Source organism: Lithobates pipiens, unplaced genomic scaffold (assembly GCF_037356315.1).
Source record: "Lithobates pipiens isolate NorthernLeopardFrog02 unplaced genomic scaffold, aLitPip1_a1.2 Scaffold_25, whole genome shotgun sequence".
Lineage (NCBI taxonomy): Eukaryota > Metazoa > Chordata > Amphibia > Anura > Ranidae > Lithobates > Lithobates pipiens.
This window is the reverse complement of record NW_027507787.1, coordinates 79,930,103-79,949,533: the sequence shown is the minus strand read 5'-3', so window position 1 is coordinate 79,949,533 and position 19,431 is coordinate 79,930,103. Positions and strand designations below refer to the sequence as shown.

Genomic DNA, 19,431 nt, shown 5'->3' with positions numbered 1-19,431 from the left:
CACACAAAGTTTGCGCTTACTGCATTTGGCAAAATGCAACCAAGATGCAGGGGGAGGGAACGCCATCGGTTTGGTTTTTGAGATGTTGGAATTCTAATTCAGATTATATAACATCAAGTCCTGCCCACTTTGCACCCAATGTTATTAAAATTTAACCACTTGCTTACTGGGCACTTAAACCCCCTCTCCTGCCTAGACCAATTTTCAACTTTCAGCGCTGATGCACTTTGAATGACAATTGCGCGGTCATACAACACCGTACCCAATGACATTTTTATCATTTTTTTTTTCCACAAATAGAGCTTTCTTTTGGTGGTATTTAATTAGAGCTGGGAGTTTTATTTTTTGCTAAACAAACAAGAAAAGATGCAAAGAAAAACAAAACATGTTTAATAGTTTGTTATAAAATTTTGCAAACAGGTAATTTGTCTCCTTCATTGAAATGCGCTGATGAGGCGGCACTGGTGGGCACTGATAGGCTGCACTAGTGGGCACTGATAGGCACGGTTAAGGTGGCACCGATAGGCACAGATAATGCGGTACTGATAGGCACAGATAAGGCAGCACTGATGGGCACAGATAAGGCGGCACTGATGGGCAAAGATGGGCACAGATAAGATGGCACTGATGGGTGGCACAGATGGGTGGCATGGATGGGCATGGATAGGTACCAGGCACTGATAGGTGGCTCTGATAGGTGGCACTGCTGGGCACTGATGGGCAGCACTGCTGGGCACTGATGGGCACTGGTAGATGACACTGATGGGCACGGATATGTGGCATATGAGGTGCAGCACTGTTGTTGAGGCAGATTGTGGGCACTGATAGGTGGTACTGTGGGCATGTATGGGGGGCACTATGGGCACTGATGGGTGGCACTATGGGCACTAATGGGTGGCACTATGGGCACTAAGGGGTGGTACTGATGGGTGGCACTTTTACTTTATTTAGGTGGCACTGGCAGGGGGCAGGTGGGCACTGATGACTTGGCCGTGATCGGGACTGAAGTCCCTCTCACGCCGCCGGTGATCGGCTTTTTTTTTCTCCTGACAGCGCGAGGAGGAAAATAGCCGATTACCGACTCTGTTGTGATCACATGATCAGCTGTCATTGGCTGACAGCTGATAACGTGGTAATTGGTCGGGATCGATCCCTTGCTTCGATCCGTGATCAGGCGAGTCTCACAGACTCGCTGATCACAGAGCACGCGCTCCCCTCAGGGGGCGCGCAGGCCGCTCGTGCATGGGACGACGTCAATAGACGTTGTCCCGGAAAAGCAGGTCCGCGCTGTAGCCGTCATTCGGCTATAGCGCGGATCCCTAGTGGTTAAAAAACAAAGATAGCATTTGTTTGCAATACATGTGACAATTTGTGCTACAAAAACAAACATATGTGCTGGTTTGGTTTCAGAGATATTGCGCATTATAGTTAATGAAACCTCTCTCACTTTGCACCACATGTTATTACATTTTTAAAACAATTATACAATTTGTGCTGCATTTGTGCTGAATTGTACCACAAAAACAAACTTTCTTTTTGTTTGGTTTTTGAGATATTGGACATTCAACATTAGATTTTGTAACCTAAAGCCCGGTCCACTTTGCACTTTATTACATTTGAAAAACAAATATACCATATTTATGCTGCATTGGCAGGAAAAACAACCATATTGGTATAGTGTCTCTTTTTCATATAGCACTGCCCACGGGTTCGGTGGACTCGATGTCCGCCAGTGACCCACAAAAACGGTATACAGAGGCAGAACGGGGATCTGCCTATGTAAACAAGGCGATTTGCCGTTCTGCCAGATGACATGTCAGAGATCTTCTGTTCACAGTGATCGGGAACAACTATCTTTGTCATGTACCTGGTAGCCCATCCCCCCTACATTTTTTTTTGTTTTCAAAAGAGGTTTTATTAAAGTTATTAACAGAAATACAAAGTCAGCAGAAAGCATCATATTTCAACATTGACATAAAATGTTGGAAGACCAGGTGATCACAGGTAATAAACACATGACAGAACCCTGCAAGGCCAACCATAGATATAAGATACACTGTATAGGTCTTGAATTCCAACCATCAATCATAATAGTAACGAGAATGACAAGTTAAACGAGCTGACCATCATAACCCAATTATACAAGAAAGATCATGACAGGGAGAAGGGGGAGGGATCCCCCTACATTTTTATAGCACTGATCAATGTAGTAATGTCACTGGTCCCCAAAAAGTGCCATTTGGGGTCAGATTTGTCTGCCGCAATGTTGCAATCCTGCTAAAAATCGCAGATGTGCCGTGACAGGTACGCGGGTACTCTGATGGGCTGGGACAGGTACTCGGGTACTCAGATGGACTGGGACAGGTACTCGGGTACTCTGATTGGCTGTGACAGGTACTCAAATACTCTGATGGACTGTGACAGGTACTCAAATACTCTGATGGACTGTGACAGGTACTCTGATGGACTGTGATTGACAGGTACTATGAGGGGTGGTGACAGGTCCTCTTTATTGGGGGGGCGCAATCAGTGTGATTGGTGTACACTAGGCGGTAACGAGATGTTACCGCAATCTCCTCCTCACACGATCGGTGTGTGAGGAGGAGAACAACCCGGTAACATCTCGTTACCGCGGTTTGTTTACATTTTAGTGATCGGCTGTGATCCTTTCACAGCCGATCACGTGGGTAAACAGCCGGCCAATGGCTGTTTACCAGCGTCGGTGACGAGCAGTGTTCCGGGGAACACGCCGCCACCGACGTGCACGTGCAGCACGCTCGCGATCGCGCACATGCGCCGTGCACACCAACAGCAATGGCTGTTCACCCCCTTTGGTGGCGAGCGGTGTCTCCGTGACACGCCACCACCGAAGAAACAGGGATGCGTGCGCCCGATCGCGCACATTCCCTGTTTAAACGGGAGGCCGTCATATGACGGCCTCCCGCCACAATAGGTCCGCCGCCTGACCGTCATTTGACGGCCGGCGGTCAGCATCTAGTTAAATAAGTGTCCAGCAGACAGTTGATTATAAAAGGGCGTTTCTTAACAATGAAAACCTCTTCCCATTTCATGCTGACAGCAATGGCACCACATGGAAGAGAAATGTCACAAAGTCTGTGAAAGAAAATAATTTCTTTACACAAAAAGGTGAAGGCTACAAGAAGATCAGTGAAGATTTACTTATCAGTCAGAATACTGTAACAAAAGTGATAGAAAATTTAAGGTTGGAACTTTAACCATCTCACAGAGATATCCAGGCTGTCCATGGAAGTTAACACCTTAACAGAAGCATCTTCTAATGAGGAGGGGTGAAGAAAAAGGCCATACAAGTTCACTGTCGTTAGCTAAACAAGTAGAAAGCCAAACTGAGGTTATTGTTTCCTGTGACACAATACGGCATATGCTGCAGAGGAATGGCATGCATGGGTGTCATCCATGAACAAAGCCTCTCCTAAAACCCATGCACAAAAAAATCCACCTAGAATTTGCCAGGGCTCATGCTGAAAAAAAAGATGACTACTGAACTCTGTACTCTGGAGTGATGAGACCAAGATAAATGTTTTTGGAACAAATGGATTCAAACCTGTATGGCGTTGCAAAGAAAAATGCATGGTGTGTACAGTGAAACATGATGGTGGCAGTATGCTTCTGTGGGCTGCATGAGTGCCACTGGTGTCAGGGAGCTGCATTTTAGACATGTGCAATTAGTTTCGCTTTGAATACAAATTCGGACAAATTTTTGGTTATTCAGAGATTCAGATGTATCCGACTGTCCAATTGAAATAGTAATGAATAGTAACAAATTTAGTTGAAATTCATTAAAATTTGTTTAATTTATTCATTTTCTAATGAATTTCGACTTTTCAGAATGATTAGAATTCAGATCAGTCGAAAAAGCGAAGACCAATTTGAATTCTTTATGAAGAAATAGCTGGATGTTAAGCAATAGTCTGGGAAGCCAGCTGCCCGAATCCTTAACCACTTCAATACCATGCACTTTCACCCCTTCCTGCCCAGGACAATTTTCGGCATTCAGCGCTGTCACACTTGAATGACAATTATGAGGTCATACAACACTGTACCCAAAAAGAGCTTTATCATGGTGGTATTTGATCCCCACTGGGGTTTTTATTGTTTGCTAAACAAACTAAAGAAGTCCAAAATATTTGAACATTTTTTTTTTTTTTGCGTTTCGGTTATTACATTTTTTTTCTCCTTCACTGACGGGCACTGATGAGGCAGCACTGATGGGCACTGATGAGTCAGCACTGATAAGGCAAAACTGATGGGCACTGATGAGGAGGCACTGATATGTAGAATTTATGGGCACTGATGGGCAGCACTGATATGCAGCACTGATGGGCACCAATAGGCGGCACTGATATGCAGCACTGATGGGCACTGATAGGCGGCACTGACAGGCAGCACTGATGGGCACTGACAGGCGGATGTGATGGGTACTGACAGGTCGCTGTGATTGGCACTGATAGGTGGTACTGATTGGCACTGACAAATGGCACTGATGGCCAGGTACTGATTAGTAACTGACAGGTGTTACTGGTGGGCACTGTGGTGGGCACTGATTGGCACTGTGGTGGGTACTGATTGGCACTTTATTAGGCACTGGCAGGGGGTTATGATGGGGCACTGACTGGGCACCAGTTGGTAGCTTTTAATTACATCTGATGGAGCTGTGCTGATAATCAATGTGCTGATCATCAGCACAGACCCCCCTCTGACAGGGAAAGCCACCAATCTGCTCCGATCAGCTCTCCCTGTCAGCGTGACCCGAGAAATTGCGTTTACTGGCACTTCCTGGTTCATGCTGTGATTAGCTGTGATTGGTCACTGCTGATCACGAGGTAAGAAGCCTCTGACAGAGGTGCCAGGTAACACTCATGCAGCCCTAGACCATGACACTCCCACCACCATGCTTGACTGTAAGCAAGACACACTTGTTTTTGTACTCCTAACCTAGTTGCCGCCACACACGCTTGACACCATCTGAACCAAATAAGTTTATCTTGGTCTCATCAGACCACAGGACATGGTTCCAGTAATCTATGTCCTCAGTCTGCCTGTCTTCAGCAAACTGTTTGCGGGCTTTCTTGTGCATAATCTTTAGAACAGGCTTCCTTGGATGACAGCCATGCAGACCAATGTGATGCAGTGTGCGGCGTGTGGTCTGAGCACTTACAGGCTGACCTCCCACCCCTTCAACCTCGGTAGTAATGCTGGCAACACTCATATGTCTATTCCCCAAAGACTACCTCTGAATATGACACTTTTTTGGTCGACCATGGCGAGGCCTGCTCTGAGTGGAACCTGTCCTGTTAAACCACTGTATGGTCTTGGCCACCGTGCTGCAGCTCAGTTTCAGGATCTTGGCAATCTTCCCATAGCCTAGGCCAGTGATGATGAACCTTGGAACCCCAGATGTTTTGGAACTACATTTCCCATAATGCTCAACTACACTACAGAGTGCATGAGCATCATGAGAAATGTAATTCTAAAACATCTGGATTGCCAAGGTTCTCCATTACTAGCCTAGGCCATCTTTATGGAGAACAACAATTGCCACATTGAACTTCCAGTGACCAGTATGAGAGAGTAAGCGATAACACCAAATTCAACACGCCTACTCCCCATTTACACCTGAGACCTTTTAACACTAACAAGTCATGTGACACTGGGCAGGGAAAATGGCAAATTAAGACATTTTCACTTAGGGGTGTACTCACTTTTGTTGCCACCGGTTTAGACATTAATGGCTGTGTGCTGACTTATTTTGAGGGGACAACTAATTTACACTGTTATACAAGCTGTGCACTCACTATTTTATATCGTAGCAAAGTGTAATTTCTTCAGTTGTCACATAAAAAGATAATAAAATATTCACAAAAATGTGATAGGTGTACTCACTTCTGTGAGATACTATATGCTGTGTGTGTGTGTGTGTGTGTGTGTGTGTGTGTGTGTGTGTGTGTGTGTGTGTGCATATATATATATATATATATATATATATATATATATACAAATCTGTTATGTCTTTTCAGTAGCACAAAACTAATCAAGACGGGCACATGTCTGCTCATTTCTAAACTTATTTTATTTTTATTTTTAAAGGCATCTTGTCCTTTTTTGAGTCTTTTTTTACTTAATGGACAGTTAAATTGAAGGTGTCTAAAGAATAAATATTTTGTGTCTCTTGCTATCCAAGACCGACAGAAAAGCTATCAGAGAAGGGTGATGCTGCAGTGCAGTGAAGCGTGTTCTATTACCTTTACTTCCTTTGCCGCTTGTCTCTCAAACACATGTAACAAGTACATAATAGAACAAACACTGCCTGACCTACACAGCTATATGTGAGTCCATTAACATGGGTTGTCATGTGTATACCTCTGCTGCCATTAGCAGATATGTGATGGTGGAGATCTGGTTCAGATGCACGTATAGCTCACTTAAAAAAAACAACTATGCAGCAGAGTTATACTGTATATAAAAGCTCTGAATGGTAAAAAAATAGATTTTTTACAAGTACTGCAGACATATCCATCTATTTATCTCTCTTCTGTTCCCCAATATTTTGCATTTAAATATAAGGTTTCATGTTGACCTACCGCACAAATGTTTTTATTTTAAATGTAGGAATAGAGAAGAAAAAGGTTAAAACCACGTTGTTTTATTTTTTACTGCTAACGTGTGTGATTGGGCTGATTTCCATTTATTTTCTGTTCTGTACCACACAGGAAGAGAGAGAAAATCTCTCCAAAATGACAAAATTATTACTGAGACCAGTGGTTGTCAACTTACGAATTATAGGGACCTCATCTGTGGTCCCTGAGATCAGCACTCACCAATATATGAAATGCTCCAGAGAACTGTCTGGGGACAAATGCTACATGTATGGATGGAGATTGGAGATATTACTAGACATAGAGACTGGGAAATGTGGTACTAGAGACTTTTATGCCGCGTACACACGACAGGACTTAAGTCCGACAGACTTTTGACGGAGTTCTGACGGACTTTCCGAATGAACGGACTTGGCCACACACAATCACACCAAAGTCCGACGGATTCGAACGTGATGATGTATGACTGGACTAGAATAAGGAAGTTCATAGCCAGTAGCCAATAGCTGCCCTAGCATTGGTTTTAGTCCGTCAGACACACGAGCGGATTTCTGGGTCCGGCAGAGTTCTGTCGGAAAAATTTGAAACATGTTCCATTTCTAAAGTCTGTCAGACTTTTGCAAATCAAAAGTCCGCTGCAGCCCACACACGTTCGAATAGTCTGCCAGAATCATTCCGTCAGACTTTTGATGTTGAAAAGTCTGGTCGTGTGTACGGGGCATTAGAGATCACTTGCAGTCCCTTTTACGAATAAATGCTCTCACTACTGACTGCTGGGGATCAGGAGCTGCAAAATCATAGATTGAGTATCGGGGACTGGGTCTCAGACAGGTGTCAGTGCAACTCATGTTCCCATTGGAAGATTCCCTCATTTTTACTATTCAGGTGGCAACTCCAAATTTTGTCTGTTTTTCACTTTAAATGCCAATAATAATGGTCACCAGGCCAAACTGAGAGGGTGCATCTCATTAACAAGGATATAGACCACTGGGAAAACTCTAGGGCTCTCTCACACTTGCGTTAATTATGAAGAACAAAGCAAAGCTCATCAATGAGCCTATAGCATTTATGACATGTTCTTGATGTGTTTTTACAGCCCTGAAAAAAATCAGTAAAGCTTGTTAAATGCCTCATGAAAGTGATGTTTTTCTAGGGGAAAGTGCTTAAAGGGGAAGTAATGCATTGGAAATTATCTTCTTTGAGGTGTGTTTAGGTTGTAGTGTGACATTATTTTTTTCATTCTCTGCAAGATGGCTACATATATAACATTGGCCTCTTTGAAACTTGGCTTGGTTCAGCTCCAGATCTTTTTTGAATGCATAACCTTAGCTCAGGATCATAGATTTCTGGGTGCTGTTGTACCACTTTTATAAATAGCGATGCAAAAGTATCAGTCTTCATGACTCTTGGAGACACGTAGTGACACTTGCTGGTGAGGTCTCTTGCTAGCATCAACACTTTGCTGACATAAAAATAATGATATGGCTCTGCTCCTGCCTGGCACTGTTAGTATTGCTGACTGGCTTAATGCTTTTATCCACACACAAAAGCAAATAGTGTTACCACACAGCTACTCTGTACAAAGAACAAGGAAGTGGCTGGAGTGTCTCTGTCCTCTAATATTTCCCAGTGCATTCTTGGATACAAATACTTCCTCTCCCAGCATCCAGCAACACTTTATAAATGCTTTACAAATGCTTCATCAGCATGCTGTAAATGCTATAGACGCGGTTAAATGGTTATGGCTTGCTACCATTAAACTTAGTGGAAGCGCTGATAAGGGGCACGGCCTCTTGAAAGCAACATACTGCTTAATATTTAACACAAAACAACAAAATACATAGCCCCCGTACACACGGTCGGACATTCTGACCACAAAATCCGTCTGAATTTTTCCGACATATTTTGTACAAAACTGGTGTTGCATACACACGGTTCGGACAAAGTTGTCAGAAAATCCGAGATGACGTGGTGACGTTCGCTCGTTCTGATGGGACTATATTCAGGCTAGTAGCCAATAGCATTGGTCTCGTAATTTTATTTGAGCATGCATGGCACTTTGTCCAATCGGAATTCTCTACTAACGATTGGAAAAAGTCAGATCGGACCTTTTCCGTCGGAATTTCCGTGTGTTCGGGGCATAAGACTCTTTCACACTGGGGTGGTTTTCAGGAGCTTTAGTGCTGGAAATAGCCTCTGCTAAGTGCCTGAAAACCGCCTCCCATTTATTCTGGTGTGGCTTTTCACACTTGGGCGCTGCGTTTGCGGGACCTTATGAAAAGTCCTGCAATAAGCATCATTGGGGTGGGTTGGAAGCACTGTATTTAGCGCTTTCAAAAACACCCTGCCCATTGGAATGAATAGGCAGCACTTTCAAAGCGCCTGAAGAGCACTTTGAAAGCACTACAAAACAAGAGTTTTTAACCCATTTTTTGGGGGTTAAAAGCCCCCCAAAAAAGTGTCGCAAAAGCACTGCTAAAATGAGCAATACTTTATCACTAACAGACGACGCTTTCAGTGTGAAAGCACTCTAAATAATAATCCACTGTGTGGTGCCCATTGTAATATTCATAGCAGACATTAAAGGGCAAATATGATGCTTTCAAGACACTACTTAAATGCTGTTTAAACAGTATATTGACACACGTAGGAAAACGTTCTTATAAGACTTCTTACTTTTTTTGTCCTTTCCATATCCACATAATCAAAGTCATTGCCTGTTGGGCCTGAGAAGACCTAATCTGTACTTTGGATACCTTATTAAAAGTAGATGCTCCTGCAATTTCTTGAAAAAAAAAAAATAATATTGAAAGAATATTTCTTACAGTAGTTGGTCATTATAGCAAGGATGATTAATGCCTGGCATTGTTGGGCAATGATAACATTTACATTAGTTCCAGCTGCCATCATATAAATTAAATACAGCAAACTCGCCCAATTAAGTGACCAGCACCCAGTGAGCATACAATCTGTGTGTATAATCTGAATAATGAGCCTGTAAATGTAATGGGCACCTAAATGCAATAAGATCATTTTCACATTTACCTAGACTGATGCAAAATGAATTATGTATTGTAATGAAAAAATAATGTAATGTAGAGTAATAGAAGAACAAAAATCGAAAAGGGTCAAAAGAACATCAATTCTCTCCAAAAGTTGTCCAGTAAAAAAATAAAAAATAAAGCATAATATTTACATGCACATTAAAATCAGTTTGTATATCAGAATAATACTTCCATATTGCATGAGATGTGTTCAAAGCTCTGAAATCTGGATTTATAGGACCACAAGCTAGACATAATAGAGTGCTAGATGTAATAGCATGCATTCTCTATATTTTCCTTAGGATAATCATCAAGAGGCTTCTGAAAATGTTACCAAATGTCTTCTGACTTTGGTTCTCAAAGTCTTCGTGCAATGCCTCGGTGGTGCACAAGACAGTAGTGCTTCCTGTTGAGAAGATTTTCTCTTCCCATTAAGACCTAAGAAAGGGTCTAACTTATCCCCATGTTATTCAAAATTAAAAACTGTTTATTATTTGTTATAGGTACTTATAAATCACTGACCATTTACCAGATATGTGCATTCGTTTTTGTCCGAATGCATTTTCGTCTGAATTTCAGGTATTTTCGTTATCGCTTTGACAAACGATAATGAAAGCACAGAATCCAAAAAAAGAAAGATCCAACGTAAATAAATGCTTTATTTTAGTTTTCGTTTTGACACAGTTCGATATGGATAGGAGATTCGACGTGACTCTGACAATAACAATCTGTATCTATTGAACTTGTATCATAACAGTCCATTCACACAGGGGCAACACGACTTCCAGCATGACTTTGGGAGGCAACTTGGACATGACTTGAGTGTGAATCACAATCTTACAACACAACTTTAATGTAAAAAATAACGGCATGGGTTTCCCTTCAAGAGCATACCAGGCCCTTCAGGTCTGGCATGAATTTTAAGGGGAACACCGCGCCAAAAAAAAAATGCCATCTGGGTCCCGCTCAAAATCCATACCAGACCCTTATCCGAGCATGCAACCTGGCAGGGCACAGGAAAAGAGGGGGAGGAGAGAGCGCCACCCCTCCTGAACCGTACCAGGCCACATGCCCTCAACATTGGGAGGATGCTTTGGGGTACCCCCCAAAGCACCTTGTCCCCATATTGATGAGGACCAGGGCCTCATTCCCACAACCCTGGCCGGTGGTTGTGGGGGTCTGCAGGCAGGAGGCTTATCGGAATCTGGAAGCCCCCTTTAACAAGGGAACCCCCAGATCCCGGCCTCCCCCTGTGTGAAATGGTAAGGGGGTACATAAGTACCCCTACCATTTCACCAAAAAAGTGACAAAAGTGTTAAAAATGACAGGAGACGGTCTTGGACAAGTCCTTTATTAAAGTCTTCTTTCATCTTCTTTCTTCTGGTCTTCTTCCTTCTTCTTTTCTTCATCCTTCGGTTTCTTCCTCCATCTTCTTCTTCCTCCGATCCTCTTCTTCCTCCGACTGCTGCTTCTTGCTCCGGTGTTCTTGTCCTGCATCTTCCTCCATGGCGTCTCTTCTTTGTTCTCAGGCAGCTCCGCGCAAAGGGAGGATTCCGCTGTGTGACGCTTCTCTTCTTCTGACAGTTCTTATATAACGGAGGGCATGGGCCACCCGGTGACTCCGCCCCCTCTGGTGCATGGACCAGTGCGTCAATGGGGGGAGGGTCATCGGGTGGCCCCACCCTCTGTTATATAAGAACTGTCACAAGAAGAGAAACGTCCCACAGCGGGAGCCTCCCATTGCGCGGAGCAGCCCGAGAACGAAGAAGAGACGCCGTAAAGGAAGATGCCGGAAGAGAACACCAGAGCAAGAAAAAGCAGATCGGAGGAAGAAGAAGATGAAGAAACCGAAGGATGAAGAAAAGAAGGAAGGAGACCAGAAGAAAGAAGATGAAAGAAGACTTTAATAAAGGACTTGTCAAAGACCGTCTCCTGTCATTTTTAACACTTTTGTCAAATTTTTGGTGAAATGGTAGCCCTTACCATTTCACACAGGGGGAAGGCTGTGATCTGGGGGTCCCTTTGCTAAAGGGGGCTTCCAGATTCTGATAAGCCCTCCCGCCCGCAGACCCCCACAACCACCAGCCAGGGTTGTGGGGATGAGGCCCTTGTCCTCATCAACATGGGGACAAGGTGCTTTGGGGGGGACCCCAAAGCATCCTCCCAATGTTGAGGGCATGTGGTCTGGTATGGTTCAGGAGAGAGGGGTGCTCTCTCATCTCCCCCTCTTTTCCTGCTGCCTGCCAGGTTGTGTGCTCGGATTAGGGTCTGGTATGGATTTTGAGGGGGACCCCCCATGCCATTTTTTTGTTGGCACAGGGTTCCCCTTAATACCCATACCAGACCCGAAGGGCCTGGTATGGAATTTCGGGGGACCCCCACACATTTTTTTTTTTTCTTAATTTCTTTTTTTTCTTAATGCTAATACTAACATGACCTGTGTGCAATGCAAATAGCCTTAAAAAACCCCATAGAAGACGTACAACATTAGAATCCTACTATAGCTTGTAGTCAAAATATTTGGCTGGGAATGTATGATTGCAGCATCATACAGTGAGTTTTGCTGCTCCGTCTAATCTTCTTTCAACATTCGACAGACACCATAAGCATTCAATCACAGATTCGACCTTAACTCATTTGGATTTTCAGACAAATGCAATTTGTTTACGAAAAAACAAAATAAATAATAACGAATTTTGGGAGTAACTAAATGTATTTTTCGGACTAAAACGAAATTCCGAAACTAAATATTTCAGTCTGCACATGTCTACCATTTACACATGTGCTCCATATTGAATGAAAAAGCATCACAATATTAAATTTAATTCACTGTATATATCAGTTTCTCCTAATGCTTGTTCTGCTGTGAAATACACATACATTAAAGATATGAATGGCATTTTACCCTCAAAATAAGCTAACCCTTGGTAAAAATAAATATATGAAACACTCCACAGAGGAAACTTGCACACTTCGTGCTGGGATCAAATCCCTTCCCATTTAATATGTGCTATTTATCTGATTTTAACATAGCCTAAACCTTTCCACCAGGAACAGCACCAGATGATTTATATATAAATATATATGTTTAATGTTGTGTACATAAACATTCATTTTCTTTAATTTAGTATAGTTTAATCACTGTGTCGTAGTTAATCATTTGAAAGCTTTACAGAAGAAAATTATGGGCTTTAGGCAAAAAAGAAAAATTTTGCTAATGGAGAAATTATGGCTTACATCTGCAGCTAATGGCAGTGTTCACTACTGAAGTGGCACCTGCTGAAAGTTAAGTAAATCTTATGTTGGCAATTCAGATGGCACAGCCAATGTTGTTCAGGGCTAAGTAATGTATAGAGCTTCATCTGTTGTGTATGCACTAAGCACCATCTAGTGACCAGGTTTAACTTTTAAAATAGGAAAGTGAATGCAAGGGGTCCTAGTCGCAAAGCTACTGAGACACATTAAACATAAACATCTTTGTACATTTAAAGATAAACCCATGTCCAGCATCATTAAGGGTGTTCAAAGTTTCAGCTGGCACTGGCCTTGATCCTCCTTTAAGTTGGCTCTTCCTTGCTGGAGACTTTAAAGTGTTTGTTACCCCAGCATTTCATGTGCCTGCTGTACCATGTACTTGTATGAAAAATGATCCTGTTCTCTTTGCATTGCTTTTTGTGTGTGTAATCCCTGGTGTTCCTGCCAGCCCTTCTGCTTTCCTATTATAAACTGACCATACTAAGCAGGTGAACACACCATGGTCAATTCTCTAGCTCAGTGGTCATCAACTCTGTCCTCAGGGCCCACTAACAGGCCAGGTTTGTAAGATAACTGAAATACATCACAGGTGATATCATTTGCTGTTCAGTGATTGCAGTATTCTAGTCCGCATCTCCCCAAGGTAATACATAAAACCTGGCCTGTTAGTAGGCCCTGAGGACAGGGTTGATGATCACTGCTCTAGCTGTTCTGGGAACTCTGTGTGCTCTTCTCCAATGATCAGACTTGTCTGGATACAACCCTTTGCATTGCCATTCACTGGAAACTTCTCCCCCTAGCTCTTCTGCAGCTGAGAACAGATGGAATGTGATCACTTATAAAAAAAAGGGGGGGGGGGGGAGCAGCTGTGCTTAGACCAGTAAGTCTGTATACATGTGTGCCTGGTCAGGGCACAATTACATGTCAGTCCAATATATTTTCATTATCTCAAAATCTGGTGCAATAAAATACTACAATATATAGTGGTGATTTCCTTTGGAGACAGAATGATAGATACAGTATAGGACATTATTGGAAGATCTGATAGTGAGGCTGTGCTAAATTTAAATGTGTTATCAAATATCCCAATGAGCTTATTGACCTTTATTCATTTAGAGGTCACTGGAGTGACGGTGAATGCACACTTCTCACAGTGGTGGGGGCATTTGGTGTTTCATTGGATGATCATTTACCAGAATAGAAGATCATCCCATTTTATGGTGTGGGGTATACCACGTTTATTTGTGGACTTTTCTAGTTGATTATTTTAATGTATGTTAAGTTCAAAAAACATATGTGTCATTAATATTAGTGCAACACCAATAATCCATTTCACAGTAGCACAAACCACCACATATAAGCAGTATTACAATTCATATATATGTTAAGAACAATCCAATCCACGCAAAAAAGTTCATATAGTGAAACAAATCATCACAGTGACTTGATTCCAAGAAATATAATCACACCCCTGTGTGAGTGAGACCGGAATGATATTGTACCTTGAATCCACCACCAATGTGATCAAAAAGCACAATCTCCCTTATGGAAATACACTCACCAGATCTAATTGCCTTTCATCCTCATGAAAAGTCAGATACACTTGAGTATTTAATCTCCATTTGTTAACATCACCTCCCAATCAACTCAACTCATATCATTGCATATATGTGAGGAAAAAAAGGGGGCTTTCAATAGTGTTACTCCCATTAAAAAGTAATTTATTTAAAAAGTATACTGCTCACATTTAAAACATTATGTGCTCAGCACTTAAATGGGTTGGTTTAGGTAAAGCTGATCTCACTTCCACTATCTCCATGCTGATTTCAACTGTCAGTAGAATCACCTTCCATCCTTCCCGAAATCACAACAGCAACCGAGTTCCGTGTATTCATGTCTAATGCATTTTGTCATTTCTGACTTGTCACAGGGGGTCTGGTGAGTGTATTTCCATAAGGGAAACAGTGCTTTTTTATCACATTGGTGGTGGATTCAAGGTGTAATATATTTCTTTTTCACTCACACAGGGGTGTGATTATCTTTCTTGGAATCAAGTCACTGTGAGGATTTGTTTCACTATATGGGATTTTTTGCATGGACTGGATATATATATATATATATATATATATATATATATATATATATATATATATATATATAATATAATTTTTTTCTGATTTTATATTTTTATATTTTTTTCATTGAATCTGATTATATGAGGTGGTTTGCCCTATTGTGAAACTGATTATTGGTTTTGCACTAATATTAATGACACATATGTTTTTTGGATTTTTGTTTTTTTAAAGTAGCAGCACATATTTTAATTTATTTCGCTATAGTTTTGTTTCATGTCTTTAGCGTAGTGACGCACACTTTTTTTTTTTCATGTTATTAAGGATTTATTAGCACCGTTTCCTATTTTGGTTTAATGTTCTTATAGTATTTCACTATAAGGGAGGCAGCTTAATTCTTTACATCACAGGGGAGCAGACGCCTTTGTATATTTTTATCTATCAAGATTTTGTTTTGAAGCCCGATCTGTAAGTGTTCCCCTGACTTAAATTAATGCTAACACCATAGAAATTCAACCCTAATATCAACAAACACTGTAGATATTTACTTTTAAGCTATGGCCACCTAGAGTGTCCTGTAACTGGAAATATCATGGTCATAGTATGAACCCATCATCAGTTTTCTTTATTCCCAAGTACCAAGTAGATGGATTTAATAAATGACCATAGAGTCTTAGAGGGATATTTGTCATGTTTGATTCAAAATCAACTGGCCTTTCATTTTGTATATTACAATTACAAGGTGCAGCTGTCAGACCAAATATCAAGTTTTGATATTCTGGTGCTGTCTTTTGGAAGAAACTTAGACTAGGGGCTGTAAGCATTGGTGTAACTACTGCCATAGCAATTCACATGGATGCTATGGGGATCACAATTCAAGGGGCCCGTGGGGAGCAGGAGGAGTGAGATGTTTGTCCTGTCCTGGCCTTGTAGTCTATATGCAGTAGTTCTGTGGCGATGCATAATACAAAGGAGACCTCTGTGGTCACTTGTGTGTATCTAAATATGCAGCAGAAAAGTGATTGTAAAACTGCAAGGTATTAAGGTAAAAATACAGAGCATTGACCCTTTCACTGCCAAATATGTTTTTGCAAACAAATAAAAAAAATTAGGCCTTAAGAATAGTTAAAACCCTCAATCAGTACACATTTTTGGAAAACAGAGACTGTAGAAGAAAATGATGCAGTTTAATATTTTCAAAATTTCCAACATTTTCTGTGCATAATGCATTAGTTCCAGACTGAGTATGTTGACATTTGTGGCAATCACTACTCCATGTGAGGATTTACTCTGCTCTGCATAGTTACCCTGTTGCCCTGCCAGAATACTGACCATCCACATATAGGGCCTTCTTAGTGCTATTTAAGACCCATGTGTGACAGAAGACCTGGCGCCCCACTTGGGTTCTTCCACCAAGATACAGCGCCCTCCACTGTGGAACCAGTAACAAGATATTATAGTTGAGTAAGGATGAGCTCTGGCGTGTTCACACAGCCCACGTGCAGAGCCCACCAGGAAGTCGGCACTGCACTGCGCTTATCACGGGCAATGAGACATTTCCCGATCTCTGCAGCTGCGCATTGGGACAATATCTGACTGCCTGTGATTAGTGCAGCGCAGTGCCAACTTCCTGGCGGGCTCTGCACGTGGGCTGTGCGAACATACCGGAGCTCATCCTTATAGTTGAGCATTGCACCCAAGAACTAGACAACACTAGCTTAGGTGCAAACTGAAACGGACTTTATTGAAAATTCACACAGAATATATACCACACAAAATGAGATAAGAGCTTGATCACATTATCCTAAACAATGCAGACTTTAAACAGGAATCTAATCATCAGCCAACAGCGATTCAATCAAACAGAAATTCAATCAACATTTAACAGCTAACTAATTACACAGTAATATCATTGGCTCATCTAACAGTACATCTAATGAACAGCCAAGATAAACACATAAACATCCCACGATGGTTCGGTAACAAGGTGAAGTGGACACAATACTAATCACATCTCCAAGAGGGTTAGCAGACAGGTGACTCATTTAATAATGGGACTTTACACCTAGGTGGCCCCCCCATTGGTGAATTATACAATTATAGACACCTTAATAAAAAGATTTACCAGCATCAGGTTGTTTGGACCAGATTATTAACTTCTCCTTAGAGTTTTTGAGTCTAGGAGGGGATTGAAGCAGTTAATACTGGTTTGGGCGTAGAGGCCTTAAATCTGTATCCAGATCCTATGTTCCCAGAGCCTGTGTGTTTTTTGGGGAGACTTGGACTCAAATCTGAAGCAAAAACACTCCAAAGGTCCCCCAAACATGCACCTACCAAAGAATAGAGCCCCCTTAAAAGCCAGGGATAGTCAGTAAGCAAGAGGCTACCCTGCAGTCCTCTCCAAAATGTCCTGTTCCTGTTGGGTCTGTCACACCTCGTAAAGGGGCATTCCTTTTCCTACTGGTCATACACATATGAGAGCATTATCCCTCCTACTGATCAGAGATATAAGGGAGCATTCTTTCTCCTACTGACCACTAATGTAAAGTGGCCTTCATCCTCACACTAACCATGAATTCAAGGTATGGTAGCTACCTTCATCCTACCGGCGACCAGTGTAAGGGGGCATTAACAACAAAATAATATAATATATGCTGCAGCACAGGCCAGTGTTTTTTTTTCCTGTTTGACAAACAGATCTTCTAAAAAAGTCTGCTATGAGGCCCTGTTAGTTCCAGCTAAGTCAATGGTTGTAGCATCATTTGCTGTATTGTAAGAAACAAAGTCAATTTATGACCAAAAGGCTGCTAATGTTCATGTTATTGTAATAACACTATAAGCTTGTTTACAATGTTTTGATTATATCCAGAAATGTTTCTCATGCATTTTCATTTTAATATGACATTTTTAACAGATATAATCTTTCGGAAATGCTGGATAAAAAAATCAGTTTTGATCTTCAAATGAGAATGTGCATGCTTACTTTATCTTATATGAGACATTTCTGTTTTATTGTATGATGTGCTGTCAAATGAGCGCAAGCCCTTTGACTGATATTCTCCTCTTCATTTCCTGTCTGTCCTTTCTACAGTTGTATGCCATTTTTATTGCTGCTGTTCATATCTGGGGAAAACAGGAAGAGGTCCTATAAAAAGGAACAGCTTGTCAAAATATGGCAACACATTTTTTCCATCTTTCCAGTCCCAAAGCAAGTTCCAGGCTGCCTTTTATTCTTGACAAACTTCTCCCAGTAAAACAATAATACTGTCTGGAATGAATATTGAGGGAACATATTGTACAGAGTACAAGAAATACAGGAAGAGTGAGGGTGGAAGTCAATGGCCATATAAAAATGAAATTCTCCTATAAGTGTGCAGATTAAATGAACGCGTGTCGATAACTCATGTTCATTAGATCCTCCAAGGGCCACTAAATCTAAAAAAAAAACGGAACTTTGTTAAAGTACAACTAATAATATCCACAACCAAGTATGTTGCTGTGTTAAGGAAATATTTAATATTTATGTACCTTTTGCTGTGCAATCTATAAATCTGTGTTGGCTGGAATTTTAGTCTAATTGGAAACTGCTAATTGACAGTTGGCAGAATTTGCCTGTGAGTTAACTGGAAAGTAAACCCAGTTTTAAACTATTGTCATTAAACAACCTTCATGTGCATTTCAATCTGGATAAGCTCCAAGATGCTTACAAAATACGTTTTTGTGTTATGTTATATCTTTTTTGGGGGATTTTTTGTGTAAGTTGCAATGTTAGTATCTTTTGAAGTAAAGAGACTGCTATACTTTATAAAAAAAGACTGCCATGTAGATTTTCTACATTTCATATCCAGAAAGATTGCTTGCAGATTTCAGAGATCTGTATTGTTCACATAAAGCATTGCCTTTTGAGATATCTTGCCCCTAGCACATCAAGAAGCCTCCATCTTCACAAGTGCCCTTCATTGCCCTGATGTGCGATTCTTAGCAGTAATTGCAGACCAGGCTATAAACAGACAGAGAGTGCAAATCAGTAGGCAAATACATTTTTTCTGGACTTTTTTTGGGTGTTCTGGACCCAACAAAGCCTGCCAAGAAAAAAACCTGGGAATACAATTAACTCTTAGCTTCCTGAACAGGCAGACGCAACCCTTACGTGCCTTCAAGTAAGTTTACTACATTTCAATATTATCATTCAGGCAGCATCGGTCACGAATAGGTCTGACTCTGAATAAATGCACTGCAAAGAGTGATCAAAAGGAATATTGTCCTATTTTATTTTTTAATTCAAGTTTTATTGAAGTTTTTTTTTTTTTTTGATGTACAGATAGTACAGAGTTATACAGTAAGGAAAAGACTTAGAGGTGACTTAACATCAAATAACAGGTAGTCACGGAGTGTGTTGTAACTTAACGTAAATGCAATAATGCA

General features: G+C 41.4%; 1 protein-coding gene across 3 annotated transcripts in view; it reads left to right on the top strand.

Moving 5' to 3' along the window:
• Positions 1 to 19,431, top strand: part of GRID1 (glutamate ionotropic receptor delta type subunit 1) — a 1,763,123-nt gene that overhangs the window by 886,680 nt on the left and 857,012 nt on the right. The gene's annotated exons all lie outside the window — the stretch shown is intronic.